This window comes from Capricornis sumatraensis, chromosome 5, assembly GCF_032405125.1.
Source record: "Capricornis sumatraensis isolate serow.1 chromosome 5, serow.2, whole genome shotgun sequence".
In the NCBI taxonomy this organism is placed as follows: Eukaryota; Metazoa; Chordata; class Mammalia; order Artiodactyla; family Bovidae; genus Capricornis; species Capricornis sumatraensis.
In genome coordinates, this window is record NC_091073.1 from 87,177,308 (window position 1) to 87,193,892 (window position 16,585).

Below are 16,585 nucleotides of genomic sequence, written 5' to 3' on the forward strand. Positions count from 1 at the left end.
GACAGAGGAGCCTGGCGAGGTACAGTTCATGAGGTAGCAAATCGTTGGACCTGACTTAAGAGAATGAGCATGCAGGCATAGCTTATTACCAATGTTGTGATAGTTTCAGGTAGACAGCAAAGGGACTCAGGCACACGTATACATGCATCCATTCTCTCTCAAATTCCCCTTCCATCTAGACTGCCATATAACATTGAGCAGAGTTCCATGTGCTATATAGTAGGACTTTGCTGCTTATCCATATCAAATATAACAGTGTGTACATGTCGATCTTCAACTCCCTAACTATCCCCTCTCTCCATCCTTCCCTCCTGGCAACCATAAGTTTCTTCTCAAAGTCTGTAAGTCTGTTTCTATTTTGTAAATAAGTTCATTTGTATCATTTCTTTTTAGATTTCTCATATAAGGGATGGCATATGATATTTCTTCGAGAAGGCCCAAGTTTTCTTTCGGGGTTTAAGTGAAGACTCATATACATGGTGAGGTGCCTAGGTCATAAACTGATTTTGGAGTGGAAGAATTGGGTGTGGGACTTCATTTTGAGAACAAGTGCAACTATTCCAGAGTTCTGAGAGCCTTATCAGCATCAGCAGCACTTACTCCGTTTACCTTGCAGCTTCTCATACTGGGATAATAGCATGTCCTCCTGTGCTGTGTGCTTAGTCGTGTCCAACTTTTTGTGACTTATGAACTGTAGCCAGCCAGGCTCTTCTGTCTATGGAATTCTCCAGGCAGGAATACTGGAGTGGGATGCCATGTCTTCCTCCAGGGAATCTTCCCAACCCAGGGATAGAACCCAGGTCTCCCGCTTTGTAGGTGGATTCTTTACCATCTGAGCCACGAGGGAAGCCTGGATAACAGCATAGGTAATAATAATAGGTAATAATACATAATAATGGGAGGGCGATTATCTCAGGCTCCTTAGGCCACTAGCTGAGGGAAAACAAACCCAGGTGCAGGTCTGGTTCATCCACTCAGGGCATCACACAGGACACCCTTGGGATCTGGCAACCCTGAGGTTTGACACCAAGGATATGTAGGTGGGGTTGGCAAAAAGCAGGGAGGTTCAAGATAAAATAATCTGGGAGTTAACCAGTTAGTTTCTGCTTTTCCCAGAGCCTATATTCACAAGTGTATATAGTAAGCCTCTACGAAGGAGTTATATAGGACATAGTGCCTCGCACACACATTGGAATACAAACCCTTGTGTTTCTGCAGCTCACTGCAGGGAATTCATGAACACAGTAGTGTGCCTTTACTATTTATATGTGTTACATTTTCTTTCATCTGTCTTCTGGCCTCTAACACTAGGAAGAGAAAGACTTAAACATTAAGTAGAAATGTCTCATAATGAAATGTTTCCTCCAAAATGAGAAGAAAGTCTAGGAGGGTATTTTATTTATGCAGAATTGGAGCAGTGCCCTGTTGAGAATCTGCAAGAGGGTGTGAGCAACAAAAGTCACCTGAATCTTTTCAAGGTTCCCACTAGGCAAGCTTTATGCATAATTTTTTTTTTTTTGGTCACTCAGGGGCCAGTCTTACATTGCATGTTTTCTTGGTCCCTTGTGCTTCCCTTTCCTTATTTATTCAAAGGTTTGGTGACGGAGGAGTCCAAAGTTAAATTTAAGTGTAGATATTAACGTCATTACTTTACATTTGGCTGTAAATATAAAACATATCTTCCCTTATTGATTTTGATTATTTCTTTATCCCTTAAAGAATGAGTCTGGGAATATACATATTGACATTACACAGTATTTGCACCTTTTGTAAGAAGAGTTCTGGATCATGATTTCTTAAATTGTAGGCTATTAAGTTATCTTTTTAAAAATTTTTTAAAAAAATTTATTTAGATGTACCAGGTTTTAGTTGCAGCATGCAGAATAGTTCCCTGACCCTCTGTGTTGGGAGCAGAGTCTTAGCCACTGGACCACCAGGAAAGTCTCTAAGTTATCTTTTTAAGATTTCAGCATGTACCAACTGTTCACTGAATGGAAGTTAAGACAGTATACCTCCCACAGCTACAATTTTTTGTAGCCACTGCTACAATTAGGAGAAGACAGCCTACTCTTGATGTATATTACATTGAGAAACAACTTAGGAATTGGCTTGCGAATGGAGCTGTCACCCATTCCTTCTTTGAGGCTTACAAACACTGTTCTCTGAAGAGTGGTGCTGGAGGGGAAAGCAGAGGCCACATGTGGTGAAGAGGATCTGGTCATGTTTCTGTGGGAACCAGTGTTCCAGAGGAGAGCGACCAGTAGAGTCAGCCCTGGCCTGGGGCCCAGAATGGACATTTCTGTCTCCTGTCATGGATAGTGATCTGGAGACCAGTTGACCAGCTAGAAGGAGCCATGGACATCAGCACAGCCTCTGCTGGGTGTTTCCTAGTCTTTCTCTCTGTCCCTGGGTGGCTTGGAGTTGCAGCTCTCAAAGTGTGTGGTCCAGGGACTTTGACTGAACCAAAGATTTTTTTGAGTGGTTTTGTGAGACCAATATTATTTTCAAAATAACACTAGGATTGTATTTTTGCTTTTGTTTTTATCACTGTTATACTTTCCCAGGTATACAGTGGAGCTTTCCAGAGACTAGTATCTCAACAGATTGAATGCCAAAGTAGACGTGAGAACCCACCTGTCTTCTAGTATGGCAAACTGTAAAGAAATTTGTAAACATAGTATTTAAAAGGGTATAAAATGTCATGAAATATATTATTTATATTGACATATAGTAGATTTATTATTATTTTAAATAGCTTCATAAATATTTAAAATATTTTTCCAGTTAAAATTCAAATTGGGTAAATCATTAGTAAGAGGTAGCTTTCATAAACTCAAGATGTTTGTGAACATTTTAAGTATGCCCAGATATTGTGGGTATTTTTATTTGCTAAATCTGGCAACCCTAGCTTCTCATCCCTTGTTTCTTGGGGAGGGCTTGTTTTAGCAGATATTCTTTGACTGTGTGGAGAGGGCAGAAAAACCACTGTCTCTTCTTGTTTATTTACTGACTGCCAGTTTAGCAGGCAGTGGAACCAGTTTTAATGAGTATAGGCACACTGAGTTATTCTTTTGAAAATTTTTTTAAAAATTATTTTCTTTTTATTTTTTATTGAGATAATATTGGTTTATGATGTTATATAAATTTCACATGTACAATGCTGTGTTTCTTAAATATGACAGTGTACACTACAGTGTGTGCATGCTCAGTGGTGTCCAACTCTCTGCAGCTCCAGGAACTCTAGCCTGCCAGACTTTTCTGTCCTTGGGATTTCCCAAGGCAATAATCCTGGACTGAGTTTCCATTTCCTTCTCCAGGGGATCTTCCTGACCCAGGGATTGAACCCAGGTTTCTTGTATCTCCTGCATTGGCAGGAGAATTCTTTACCAACTCCCCAATCTGGGAAACCATATACAACAATGTGGTCCCCACCAAAACTTTATTTTCCATCTGTCAACATACAGTGGACGCTTTTACCCATTTCACCCACTCCCCATCTCCTCCAGTAACTACTACTGCTACTGTATTCTTTGTATCTACATGTTTGTTTTTGTTTGGTTTGTTCATTTATATTTTTGTTTACTTGTTTTTTGTATCCTACTATAAGTGGAATAATACAATATTTGTCTTTCTCCATCTTACTTATTTCACTTAGCTTAATACACTAAAAGTCCATTCATGTTGTCTCAAATAGCAAGATTTTATTTTTTATGCTTGAATAATATTCTGTTGTCTCTATATATCACATCTTCTTTATCCATTCATCCATCAGCAGGTGCTTAAGTTGCTTTTATATCTTGGCTGTTGTAAATAATGCTGTGATGAACATAGGGGTGCTTATATCTTTTGAAATAGTGTTTTCATAATCTTTGGATCAATATCCAGAAGTGTAGTAGCTAGATCATATGATAGTTCCATTCACATTTTATTGAGGACTCTTCTTACTGTTCTCCATTGTGGCTACATCAGTTACTTTTCCACCAATAGTGTATGAGGATTCCCTTTTTTCCACATATTCTCCGACACTTGCAATTTTTTGGCTTTTTGTTAGTAGCCATTCTAGAGGGTGGACTTTCCAGGTGGTGCTAGTGGTAAAGAACCTGCCTGCCAATTCAGGAGATGTAAGAGTTGTGGGTTTGATCCCTGGGTTTGGAAGATCCCCTGGAGGAGGGCATGGCAACCCACTCCAGTATTCTTGCCTGGAGAATCTCATGGACAGAGGAGCTTGGTGGGCTATAGTCCATAGGTTTGCACAGAGTCGGACATGACTGAGTGACTTAGCATGTACCCATTCTAAAGAGTGTGAGGTAATATCTCCTTGTGGGTTTGATTTGCATTCTCCTGGCCACCTGATGTGAAGAGCTGACTCATGTGAAAAGATTGAAGGTGGGAGCATGCATGCTCAGTTGTGTCCGACTCTTTGCAACCACATGGACTGTAGCCTTCTAGGCTCCTTTGTCCATGGGATTTTCCAGGTAAGAATACTAGAATGGGTTGCCATTTCCTCCTCCAGGGGATCTTCCCATTGCAGGGATCGAACCCACGTCTCCAGTGTCTCCTGCATTGGCAGGCAGATTCTTTGCTACTGAGCCACCTGGGAAGCAGTATCAGTTCAGTTCAGTTCAGTCTCTCAGTTGTGTCCGACTCTTTGCGAACCCATGAATAGCAGCACGCCAGGCCTCCCTGTCCATCACCAACTCCCGGAGTTCACTCAGACTCACGTCCATTGAGTCAGTGATGCCATCCAGCCATCTCATCCTCTGTCGTCCCCTTCTCCTCCTGCCCCCAATCCCTCCCAGCATCAGAGTCTTTTCCAATGAGTCAACTCTTCGCATGAGTGGCCAAAGTACTAGAGTTTCAGCTTCAGCATCATTCCCTCCAAAGAAATCCCAGGGCTGGTCTCCTTCAGAATGGACTGGTTGGATCTCCTTGCAGTCCAAGTATACTTTTTGCTTATTTCTTCTATATAAAAATCTTATTCCCAAATTTTCTCACACTCTGGTAAAGATGAGAATGTGATGGTAAGACTAAAAGAGAATGAGATGGTAAGCCAGAGTCCCATGCAGATCTTCTTCAAGAAACGATGACTGCTAGTTACTGAGAGTGTATTATGTGTGAACCCTCTGTGTTATTTCATTTAGTTCCTGAAAGCAGACCTATCGGGTAGAGTTTATCATTTCTATTTTATAAGTTGGGTTTATAAACGGAGTCCAGAAAGGGTGTCTTGCCGTAGATCACACAGCTGTTAACATGGCAGAATCCAGATTCTGTCTCCAAGTCCGTGTTTGTATGCACGTGCTGTGTTATGCCACTCACTTTCCTTGTGCTAGACCCAGGAAAGAGTTAAGCGGAGATCTCTCTCTCTCTCTCTCTCTCTCTCAGGCATGAGGCTGGGGTTTCTGCCTGATTCTTAAACCTTTTCTTTAGAAACAGACATGGAAAAGAACAACAAGCAACCCTCTATGCCCCATCCTTTTGCCTTTTCTCTGTGTACTCTCACTTGATAAATAAGACAAGATTGGTATTGTCTGAGCATCTAATTCTCATAACCAGATGATTTCCTGGAAGGTCCCAGATGGTTCATTCTAGGTATCCTCAGGTGGATAAGTATGGAAACAGGAAAAAATAATGAAGATAGAATACCAACACATTATAAGAAAATTGCCATAATTTAATGTCTGAAGATATTAAATCAAACATTTGAAGGGCTGTCATGTGGAGAATGGATTAGTTCTGCCCTAAAGCAATGAACCAGGAGAACCAATAAAGAAAAATTACAAGTATGAGTTGTGGAGCTCAGTGTTAGGAAGTTTTTTATTCTATTTCACTCCTGCCTTCCTTCCCCATTCCTTCCCCTAAACTTTTCAAAAGTGATATGGGCTCCTGGGAAAGGTTTTGGGTTCTTGAGCATTGGAAGACCACTTGGAAGGCTTTCTGTGATGGTGTTTTAGTTGTTGGTTTTGAACTGTGATCTTATACAGTGCCACATCTCAAGGTGTTTAGAAATTCCAGTGGCAGTCAGGACCAGAGGCTTATAAAATGTTTATCAGTGGACAGGTTTCCTTGTAAAAGTCATTTAGGGAAGAGGCGTAAAAACTACAGCACTGGCTGAAGGAGGTTCCCCATGGCCCTGTCAGGCTCGGAGAGGCCTGGCAGGGGAGGCACCTCCACTCTCTGGCTCTGATTCCAGGTGAATGTCACATAAGAACAGCGGGAGGGTGGGTAGCAGAGGCTGGCAGTGGATTAGGGAGTGCCAGGCAAGGTGGAGAGAGCATCACGCTGCCTTTTGATGGCTTCCTTTCGAATCCTGGCTGTGACACATCGTGTTCACTCTCCATTTTGTACATGTATAAACATTATGAAATTAACATTTAATCACAAAATATTCATGACTATATTTTCCAGGTTAAAAAAATCAAATTATTGCAGAGAAGACTAAACACTTTTTGTTCTCTATTCCCAGTGGCTGATGTAGGTACCACACAGAGTAGGGCCTAGAGCGCATTTGTTCATAGAGGAAGGATGCAATGGGACAGTTGGGATCTGGATTTACTTGCACTATTCATTCCTTGTGAAGTGTTTAATAATGCCTCTTTTATTTAGATAATAGTTATGAGTGCCAATTATAGAAATATAGACAGCCTAGAAGACATAAAAATTCCCCCATAGACCTATAGCAGGCATAAGGATAATGTTGGTAATCACTGCTCTCATTCTTTTATTTGTCCCATTAATATATATATATATATATATATATATATATATATATATATATATATATTTGTAGTAAGTGGATGGTTTGTTACAGTTTTAGTGACTGGTTTGTTACAGTTTTCAGGCCAGCTATTTCTTTGTTATAAGTGGCATTGGCTTCTGATTGTGATTCTCCTTTTGGTTTCCTAAATCTTGTAATTAGAGGAATTCTAAGGAGAGAGCAATAATTGGCTGGAGTTCTAGTCTTCAGTGTTGTTAGGAGTGTTCGCTTGTGTGTTAAGGATCCTGCTGTCTGAGTGGACCTCACCAGGAGCTGATGGGGCCAAAGTCTCCAGTTGTGAATTTGATAGATTATCTGCTGAGTTGTCCTCCTTAGTGATTCTGGAAACCCACAATGGAAATAGCAAGGTCCTGCTTCATCTCTGTTGTCTTGCATAGGTGAAGTCAGGGAAAATAAGATTATATGTGATAAAGCTGACATCACTAACTAACAATGGGAGATGAGGATGGTTCAGTCATGTTGCTAGAATTGTTAGCTGGTTACCTAGGAAAGACAAAAAGTACTTTTCAGATCTTTGTCTCGCACTGTTTGTCAAAATCCATCCCAGAGGCAGCATGGTATGTTTGAGCACCAAGAACCTAGAGCCAGCCTTGTGAGCTCGTCCTGTGTGCTCAGTCATGTCCGACTCTTTGCCACCCCATGGACTGTAGCCCATCAGGCTCATCTGTCCACCGAATTTTCTAGGCAAGAATACTGGAGTGGGTTGCCACCAGTGGGTTTCCTACTCCATTGGTTCAAATTCTGGCTCTGCCACTTCCTGGTTTGCTCAAATTCCCTCCCTTCTGTATGTCTGTCTTCTCACCTGTAAAGTTGGAATGGTAGTAAAGGCTATTTAGGACAGTTGTGAGAATGAAATGAGCTATTGCATTATTTACTGTTTAGAATTATAGTTTAGAATGTTTAAATTTTACTTTGTGGTATCTACCACAAACTAGGTTCCATATAATTGTTTACTATGATGGTGATGATGTTTGCTATTATGTTTGTAGTTATTCTTATTACCTACTACTACTATTATGCTTTACATATTTTTAATTAAAAAAAAAAACCCCATGAAATAGCCAGGAGGAAATAGCAGTGGATATTTATTTGATTTTAAGATCAGAAAAGATTCCTTAAGCATGCAGTCAGTGTAAAAAATAAAAAAACACTGATAGATTCAGCTACATAAGCGTTAACATCTGTATTGGCTAGGTCAACCAAGTAAAGCATAAATATTTACAATATTAAAAAGTAAATAAAAACACAGAATAAATGGTTGCAACATGTCTGACAGATGAAGAGATGATAACCTTCCAACACAATTTAGCAGGATACCAAAACTCATGCCTTGGATTTATGTTCTGTTATATATGGTTGCCATTAGCCCGTGCTCAAAATTATGCATGCACACTTCTGTGAGTGTACATATGTGTGTATACATGTATGTATTTCTTTCCTGCTTGTTTCATAAATGATTTATCAGCTTACAGTAATGCAAAATAGCAAATATTAGAAATAAGAGAAAAAAATAGTAGAAACACTTGAGGAGGACTGAGGAGGTGTCACAGTGCAGTTTCAGCCTTCATTGTCCATAAGCCTGAATCTACCTAATTACTTAAGGGCCTTGCAAGTCATTTTGATAACTGAGAACAGAGGAAAAAATTATCTTCAGGGTCTTCAAGAGAGGGTACTTACTGGTTATATATTGATTAGCAATATATAAAAAGATTGATCAGCAATCTTTTTTAAAATTAAATTAAAAAAAAAATTTGACTCTGCCAAGTTTGGGATCTTAGTTCCCCAACCAGGGATCAAACCTGTGGCTCCTGCATTGGAAGCTCAGAGTCTTAACCACTGGACTGCCAGGAAAGTCCCAGTGATCGCTAGTCTTAAGACCAGTACTTGTCAATGCTACTATTACTGATGATAATGGTGCATTTCATTCTCTTGGTATAGGCTGATGGCACCACACTAAAGCAGATCACAAGAAAGCAATTTCTTGGAGTTGAGAATGGTAGCGTTGTGATGCCATGGAAGGGCCTCCCTATCCTCAAATGCCCTTTCTGGGGCAGATGCTGACCCTCCTCTGCTCTCTGCATTGGAAGAGCTGGACCCTGAAGCTCCATTTCCCAGGCTGTCAGTTGGCTTCTGGCTGGTGTTGGCCATTGGGACTTTTTGTCTCTCTGTTTTAGGAAAATTGCTTCCATCTCTATTTCCCTGGCTCTGTCTGGAGCGTGGAGGATGGAGGGTAAAGGGAGAGACTAGGGTAGTTCTCTTTCTTCCACCTCACCTGGGCGGATTCCTTTAGCTGCAGCTGTGTGTCCTTCCTGGGTCCAGCTTCCATGAACTGGCCAACGGTGGTGCCAGCTTCTGTCAGCTGACCTTGGCCCCGGGGTCTCTCCAGTTCTGGTGTGGGAGTAGCTTTCCCTGTTGCTAGTCTTTGGAACTCTCACGTGTCCCTTTGACTTCTCAGCTCCTCCATCCCCTAGATGGGAAATAAGTGGTTTCTGATTTCTGATTCATACAGACATTGGGTCTCAGCTGACTTGGCTGGATTCTGGACAATGATATATTGTCTCACGAATTAGCATCATAGGGACGTCCTTGGTGGTCCAGTGGTTAAGAGTCTGTTTTTCCATAGTAGAGGATGCAGGTTTGATACCTGGTCAGGGAACTAAGATCCTACATGCTGTGTGACACAGCCAAAAATAAAATAAAAAATTACCTGAAGCTTGAAGACTGGCCTCACCAGCTCGTCTCCAAGGCTAATGTGGAATCCATGGAATACATTACTTATAATAAGATCTTCTTGGTAAAGTTACTCCTGTGAGTATGTTTTCTCCACCAAAGGGCTGCTTTGGATTGAATTGAACATTGCCCCTGGCCCAAACTCCAGGGCCTCCAATTTCCAGCACTCATTAGGGCAATTTCCAGGCAGGCTGCTGTGTTAGAATCTACCTGGACATCCACTTGCATTGGGCACAGTGTTATGTAGAATGTGTGCTGTCATGGAGAATTACCATTTAGATTGAAGAAATGTGCTTCATTTGTTTCTGTAATTTATTTCCAAGAAACCTGGGCCCTTACAAGTAGAGCATAATTGGGACTTTCTGTTTCTCTGTTTTAGGGAAATTGCTTCCATCTCTATATTAATGAAAAAGAACAAAGTAAGAACAACTCAAAAGACTTACACATGCAGCTTTCCTATCACCTTTGGTGCTGTGGTCCCCACTCAGATGGGGACTCATAACCAGCCTCTCACAACAGTTGTTCTGCCGGTACCTCCCCACCTCTGTGCCTGGTTGGCTTTTATTCCCAAGCCTTTCTGGATTCTGTGTGCATATGTGCTCAGTTGCTCAGTTGTGTCTGACTCTTTGCCACCCCATGTACTGTAGCCCTCCAGACTCCTTTATCCACGGAATTTTCCAGGCAAGCATACTGGAGCAGGTTGCAACCCAGGGATGGAACCCACATCTCTTGCATCTCCTGCATTGGCAGGCAGGTTTTCTACCACTGTGCCACCTGGGATGCCCCTTCTGGATTCTGACCTGTTTGCAGATTTCTTTTAAAAAAGAGTTTTTCCATATTCTTATATGTAATCAAATGGAATATGGAGTTTATTTATTAGAAATCTATTGGATGAAGTTCCTTGATGGTCCAGTGGCTAAGACTCCATGCAATTTATGCAGGGGTCCTGGGTTTGGTCCCTCATGCCACAAATGAAGATCACACATGCTATGACTAAAAAACGTCCCACTTGATGTAATTAAGACTCAGTTCAGTTCAGTTAGTTCAGTCTCTCAGTCGTGTCTGACTTTGCGACCCCATGAATTGCAGCACGCCAGGCCTCCCTGTCCATCACCAACTCCCAGAGTTCACCCAAACTCATGCCCATCGAGTCGGTAATTAAGACTCAGCACAGCCAAATAAATAAATAAATAAATACCTTTTTAAAAGAAGAAATTTATTAGAAAGTGGAAGAAACTCTGTCCCTGCCACTGTTGTTCTTTATGTTACTTGGACTCCCCCAACACTTCTCCCCGCATTTCTGTTTGACTGTGCTTTGCACGAATGCAGGTACTTCTCTCAGGTGGTTCTGTTTTCGTATGATGTGAACTGGTATTTGTTTTTTTTAGGACAAATGAACAAGCACAGAAATACAGTACTTACAGTATATGTCGATACAAATACACATATAAACATAAGTTGTACTTGTGCTCAGTCGTGTCCGACTTTTTGTGATCCTTTGGACAGTAGCCCACCAGGCTTCTCTCTCTGTGAGACTTCCCAGGGAAGAATACTGCAGTGGGCTGACATTTCCTCCTTCAGGGGCTCTTCCCAACCCAGGAATCAAATCCATGTCTCCTGTCTCGTGCATTGCAGGCGGATTCTTTACCATTGAGCCATCTAGAAAGCGCCAAACATAAGCCACTTATAAATAAATGTTAACTAGCATTAGAGATTGTTTCAGTGTATGGTGATTCAAAAGAAATTACTTTATCTGATTATAAAATGCATAATGTTGCATTGCATTTTATTTAGCAATTATGATGAGGGTATTTGTACATAAAGTCTGTGCTGGGTTTTAGACTTAGGTGCCATAAATTATTTTTCAGTGATCATATTATGCAGATTATATTTATCAGCCAAAATAGATGAGGGTTGGATTATTAAATTATATAGCCATTTTAATTTTAAGAAAAATATTATTCCAATTATATAAAAGAGTCATTTCAGTAGAAAAAGAAGAAATATCCCAAATGCTCATAGTGGTTTTTGCTGGTTGTTGAGATTATAAGATATTTTTGTTTTCTTTTGACTTTCTGTGTTTTCTGTAATAGAGCATTTATAGCTAAATAAGATTTATTCCTAATTATTTTGGGATTTTTTTATTGTTTTCAAATAATGATTCATTTAAAAAAATGTATTATTTCTCTCCTCAAGGTGTTTTAAAATCTCAGGTCATGGATTCATGTAAATCTTTTGTCCTGCTGCTAAGTCGCTTCAGTCATGTCCGACTCTGTGCGACCCCATAGACGGCAGCCCACCAGGCTCCCCTGTCCCTGGGATTCTCCAGGCAAGAACACTGGAGTGGGTTGCCATTTCCTTCTCCAATGCATGAAAGTGAAAAGTGAAAGTGAAGTCACTCAGTCGTGTCTGACTCTTAGCGACCTCATGGACTGCAGCCTACCAGCCTCCTCCGTCCATGGGATTTTCCAGGCATGAGTACTGGAGTGGGTTGCCATTGCCTTCTCCGTAAATCTTTTGTCCAATAGATACTTAATGAGTGCCTCTAAGAGAGACTGTGCAGCTCACTGCATAAGAAGCTCAGGCCCTGGGAATCAGATTCCTGGATTCAAATCTCATCTGTGTTACCATTTGGTCCTGTGATTTTGAGGAAGTTCCTTAACTCTTTTACTTTTACAGAGCCTTCTGGGAAAATATGGTATGGATACTTATGGAATCCCATGAAATGAAGTTATTTGATCATAATGTTCTTATTACTAGTGTTGGCCTACTGATTTCTCAAATAGGATTTGAGAATAAATGATTGAAACAAATTAATGAAACAAGATTGAATTAGAAAGCCTTTCCCCTAAAGATCTGTTGCTTCTTCTGGGGCATTTCTGTATGCAGTTAACAAGCTGCCCCTGAATGAACCCATTCATCCATTTAGTCACTTACAACTCATTCATCCATTCATCATTCATATATGCAATGCATTTATATCATCAGTCATTCAGTCCTTCAGTTCAGTCCCTCAGTCGTGTCCAACTCTTTGCAACCCCATAGATTGCAGCACGCCAGGCTTCCCTGTGCATCACCAACTCCCAGAGCTTACTCAAACTCATGTCCATCGAGTCGGTGATGCCATCCAGCCATCTCATCCTCTGTTGTCCCCTTCTTTTCCTGCCTTCAGTCTTTCCCAGCATCAGGGTCTTTTCCAGTGAATCAGTTCTTTGCATCAGGTGGCCAAAGTATTGGCGCTTCAGCTTCAACATCAGTCCTTCCAATGAATATTCAGCACTGATTTCCTTTGGGAATGGCTGGTTTGATCTCCTTGCAGTCCAAGGGACTCTCAAGAGTCTTTTCCAACACCACAGTTCAGAAGCATCAATTCATCTGCACTCAGCTTTCTTTATAGTCCAACTGTCACATCCATACACAACTACTTGAAAAACCATAGGTTTAACTAGATGGACCTTTGCTGGCAAAGTAATGTCTCTGCTTTTTAATATGCTGTCTAGATTGGTCATAGCTTTTCTTCCAAGGAGCAAGCGTCATTTAATTTCATGGCTGAAGTCACCATCTGCAGTGATTTTGGAGCCCAATAATATAAAGTCTGTCACTGTTTCCATTGTTTCCCCATCTATTTGCCATGATGTGATGGGACTGGATGCCATGATTTTTGTGAGTGTTGAGTTTTAAGCCAGCTTTTTCATGCTCCTCTTTAACACCCATCAAGAGTCTCTTTAGTTCTTCTTGGCTTTCTGTCATAAGGGTAGTGTCATCTACATATCTGAGGTTATTGATATTTCTCCCAGCAGTCTTGATCCCAGCTTGTAAATCATCCAGCCTGGCATTTTGCATGATGTACTCTGCATATAAGTTAAGTAAACAGGGTGACAATATACAGCCTTGATATACTCCTTTCCCAATTTAGAACCAATCCGCTGTTCCATGTCTGGTTTTATTTATTGCTTCTTGACCTGCATACATATTTCTCAGGAGGTAGGTAAGGTGGCCTGGTATTCCCATCTCTTGAAGAATTTTCCACAGTTTGTTGTGATCCACACAGTCAAAGGCTTTATTGTAGTCAATAAAGCAGAAGTAGATTTTTTTTTTTTTTTTTTTTTTTAGAATTCTCTTGCTTTTTCGATGATCCAGTGGATGTTGACAATTTGATCCCTGGTTCTTCTGCCTTTTCTAAATTCAGCTTGAATAATCCTTAGTGAGCATCTAATAAATAAATGATAAGTGTGAAAAATCTCTTTCTAATGCCTTCTCCTTAGAAAATATGTTTTAATTCAAATAGGAAAACATCAAATACTTAACAATTAACTTCCCAACTGGGTATGAATGTAGTTGACTTCAAGTGACCACTATGGAATTCAGATATTGGTGGTGATGCTTTGTAAGAAGAACTTAGACAAGCCTTCAAGGAAGATGCCTTTGAGACTAATCATGGCTTTAAATTCTGTTTCAAGGGAATCTTTTTCCCTTAAAAAAAGGTGAAGAGTTAAGTGTGAAGACACACCCCTTACATTGTTTTTTCTTTGTTCGTTTTGCTGCTGTATTCTTGAAGTAGCAAATTACAAATAAAAGATGTATTTGTTTTTTTCTCGCCTTTCTCTTAACCCCTCAGCTCTGCTTTCTCTCCATGCCCCTCTTCCCACCTTCCCCTCCTCTTCTAGTTTCTGTAATCAAATCATGGTTCCTTTGAATGTTTTCTTACAAGCCAATGTTTCTGCAGAAGTCTAGGGTGTGAGTTTTAACACCTCTTCATGTTTTTGAGAATCCGAACCTTTGCCTTAATTCTGTCACGTTCATGATGTGGGAGGCTTTTAAGTGTTTCTTCAGTTTCCCTTTCTTCTCTTCTGCTTTGTCGGTAGGTGATAATAAATATTTATGAACTAGCAATTCCATCTTGATGCTGTCACAGCACTGTAAATGACATCAATTTGAGGCATGTTTTAAAATTAATTGATTTAATGAGAAAAGGAAGTGACAGAGCAGTTAGCATGTCCTCACCCTGTCAGACAGCTGCCTGATGCTGCCAGGGAGTGATGGCTTTCTCTTCTGAATATCACGGTTTGTTTGAAAGAATTGAAATTGTCAGTGGATTTTGCTTAGGATTGGACAGGATGTATTTTTCCTTCTTTATTGGAAGCAAGTTGCCCCTTGCTTGCCTTCCTAACTTCTTCATTTTTCTCTTCTAGTCTTTTCCATCCATCGTAAGATTTACTTCTTTTCTTCCCACCTCTGTTTCCACCCATCTAAATTCCTCGTTTTATTTTGTACTTGGCCCTTCAGCTGAAGTCCCATCTCTTCTGGAAAGCCTTCTAAGTCAGCTCAGGCTCCTGTAACAAAACACCATGGACTGAGGAGTTTAAGCAACAGCTCCCTCTCAGTTCTGGAGGCTGGACATGCAAGGGCAAGTTGCAGGCAGATTTGCTGTCTGGTGAGGGCTCTCTTCCTAGCTTGTAGGCAGCAGTCTTCTCTCCATACGCTTACATGGCCTTTCCTCCAGCAGGTGCATATATAGAGAGACAGAGTAACAGTCTCGCTCTCCCTGTATAAGGGTGCTAATCCCATCAGGGGCCTCTCCTCTCATAATCTCATCTAAATCTAATCACCTTCCAAAGGCTTCTCCATAAAATACCATTATTTTGAGGGTAAGGGCTTCAACATATGCATTTTAGGGAAGATGGACATTCGGGAAGATTCCCTGGAGGAGGGCATGGCAACCAGCTCCAGTATTCTTGCCTAGAGAATCCAATGGACAGAGGAACCTGGTGGGTTATAGTCCATAGGGTCATAAAGAGTCCAACACAACTGAAGTGACATAGCATGTACTGAAAAATATGTACAACCTAGAAGCCGAGAATTATGTTTTATTTGGTGGACAAAACTGAGGGCTTAAGCCTGAGATACAGCCTTTCAGATAGTGCTGAGGAAATGCTTGCAAGAGAGGAGGGAGGACCCAGGATATGTCAGAGTTTTTGTAACAAAGAAACTTCAACAAAGGTAGTTGAAGCATCAAAAGATTACTGTTAAATAAAGAAAATGAATTCAGCAGTTTTCTGTGTATGGGAAAATGCAGGCGTCTGGACTCATGAAAATCATTCTTTTGATATGCACCTCAGCTATCTAGGGCCAGTATCCTGTGCTTTCTCAGCCTGAGTCCCCTCAGGGTGCCTCACTGGGATGGCTGTTGTGGATGAGGGCTTGGCCGCAGGCAGCCGGTTTGTCCCCATGCTGATTTGCCTCAGGCCGCCATCTGGTGTGGCTGTAGCGGCTTAATGGCTGCAACACCTTTGTTTACTGATGTGGCGGGCAGCATTTTTCATTTACACGTTCAGAGCCCCTTGAGCTAGAGGACTTCTGCCGTCCTTCTTCCTTTAGGGTTACTTGTGTGCCAGTCACTTGTCTCTGGAAGTTTATCTCATGTCCTCTGCTTCTTTTGTAAACACGGTTAGCTCAGGAATCCTGCATTTTGCCTCTTCTCTGTTGCAGTGCCTAACACTATGCTTGGCTCAGGCTTGACACTCAGTATTACTTGACAGAGTCTGTGCTGATCACAACTTATGTGCTGGCCCCTCCCTGGGATGGAAGGACAACGCTTTCCAGAGGGTGAGACAGGCCCTACTGTCCAGCTTCATGAGGGGAACCAAGTGCTGGTCATTTAACTTGATTGTTGGTAATTACTATACAAGCCCACATCAAAGCTGAATGAGAACTTACTGTTCATTGTTCAGCACCTATTTCCATATGGTAAAGATGACCGCAGGAAAGCTTAAATGACTTGCCTGCTTATGATTTGACATAGAAATAACCATGCACCTGCCCTGTGAGCCTTATGAGTGGACATAAAATAAAGCAAGACCTTGTTAAGAAGTCTGGCCAGCCACCTGTCCATATGCATAGATGCCACGGATGTCAGAGGTGGAAAGAACGTGTGGTCTCTTGACTTGAAATCATCTAACAAGCTCAGCATCATAAAGTGATAGGTTATTAAAAGCATAGATCTCAGTTTCTGGTGCTAGCACTATCATTTTTTAGCTATGTGACATTGGGCCATTTATTCCCTACCTACAAGCCTCTATT

At 41.2% G+C, this 16,585-nt stretch overlaps 1 protein-coding gene across 1 annotated transcript in view; it reads left to right on the forward strand.

Annotated features, from left to right (window-relative positions):
• Positions 1-16,585, forward strand: part of AMPH (amphiphysin) — a 205,970-nt gene that overhangs the window by 56,778 nt on the left and 132,607 nt on the right. The window lies entirely within an intron of this gene.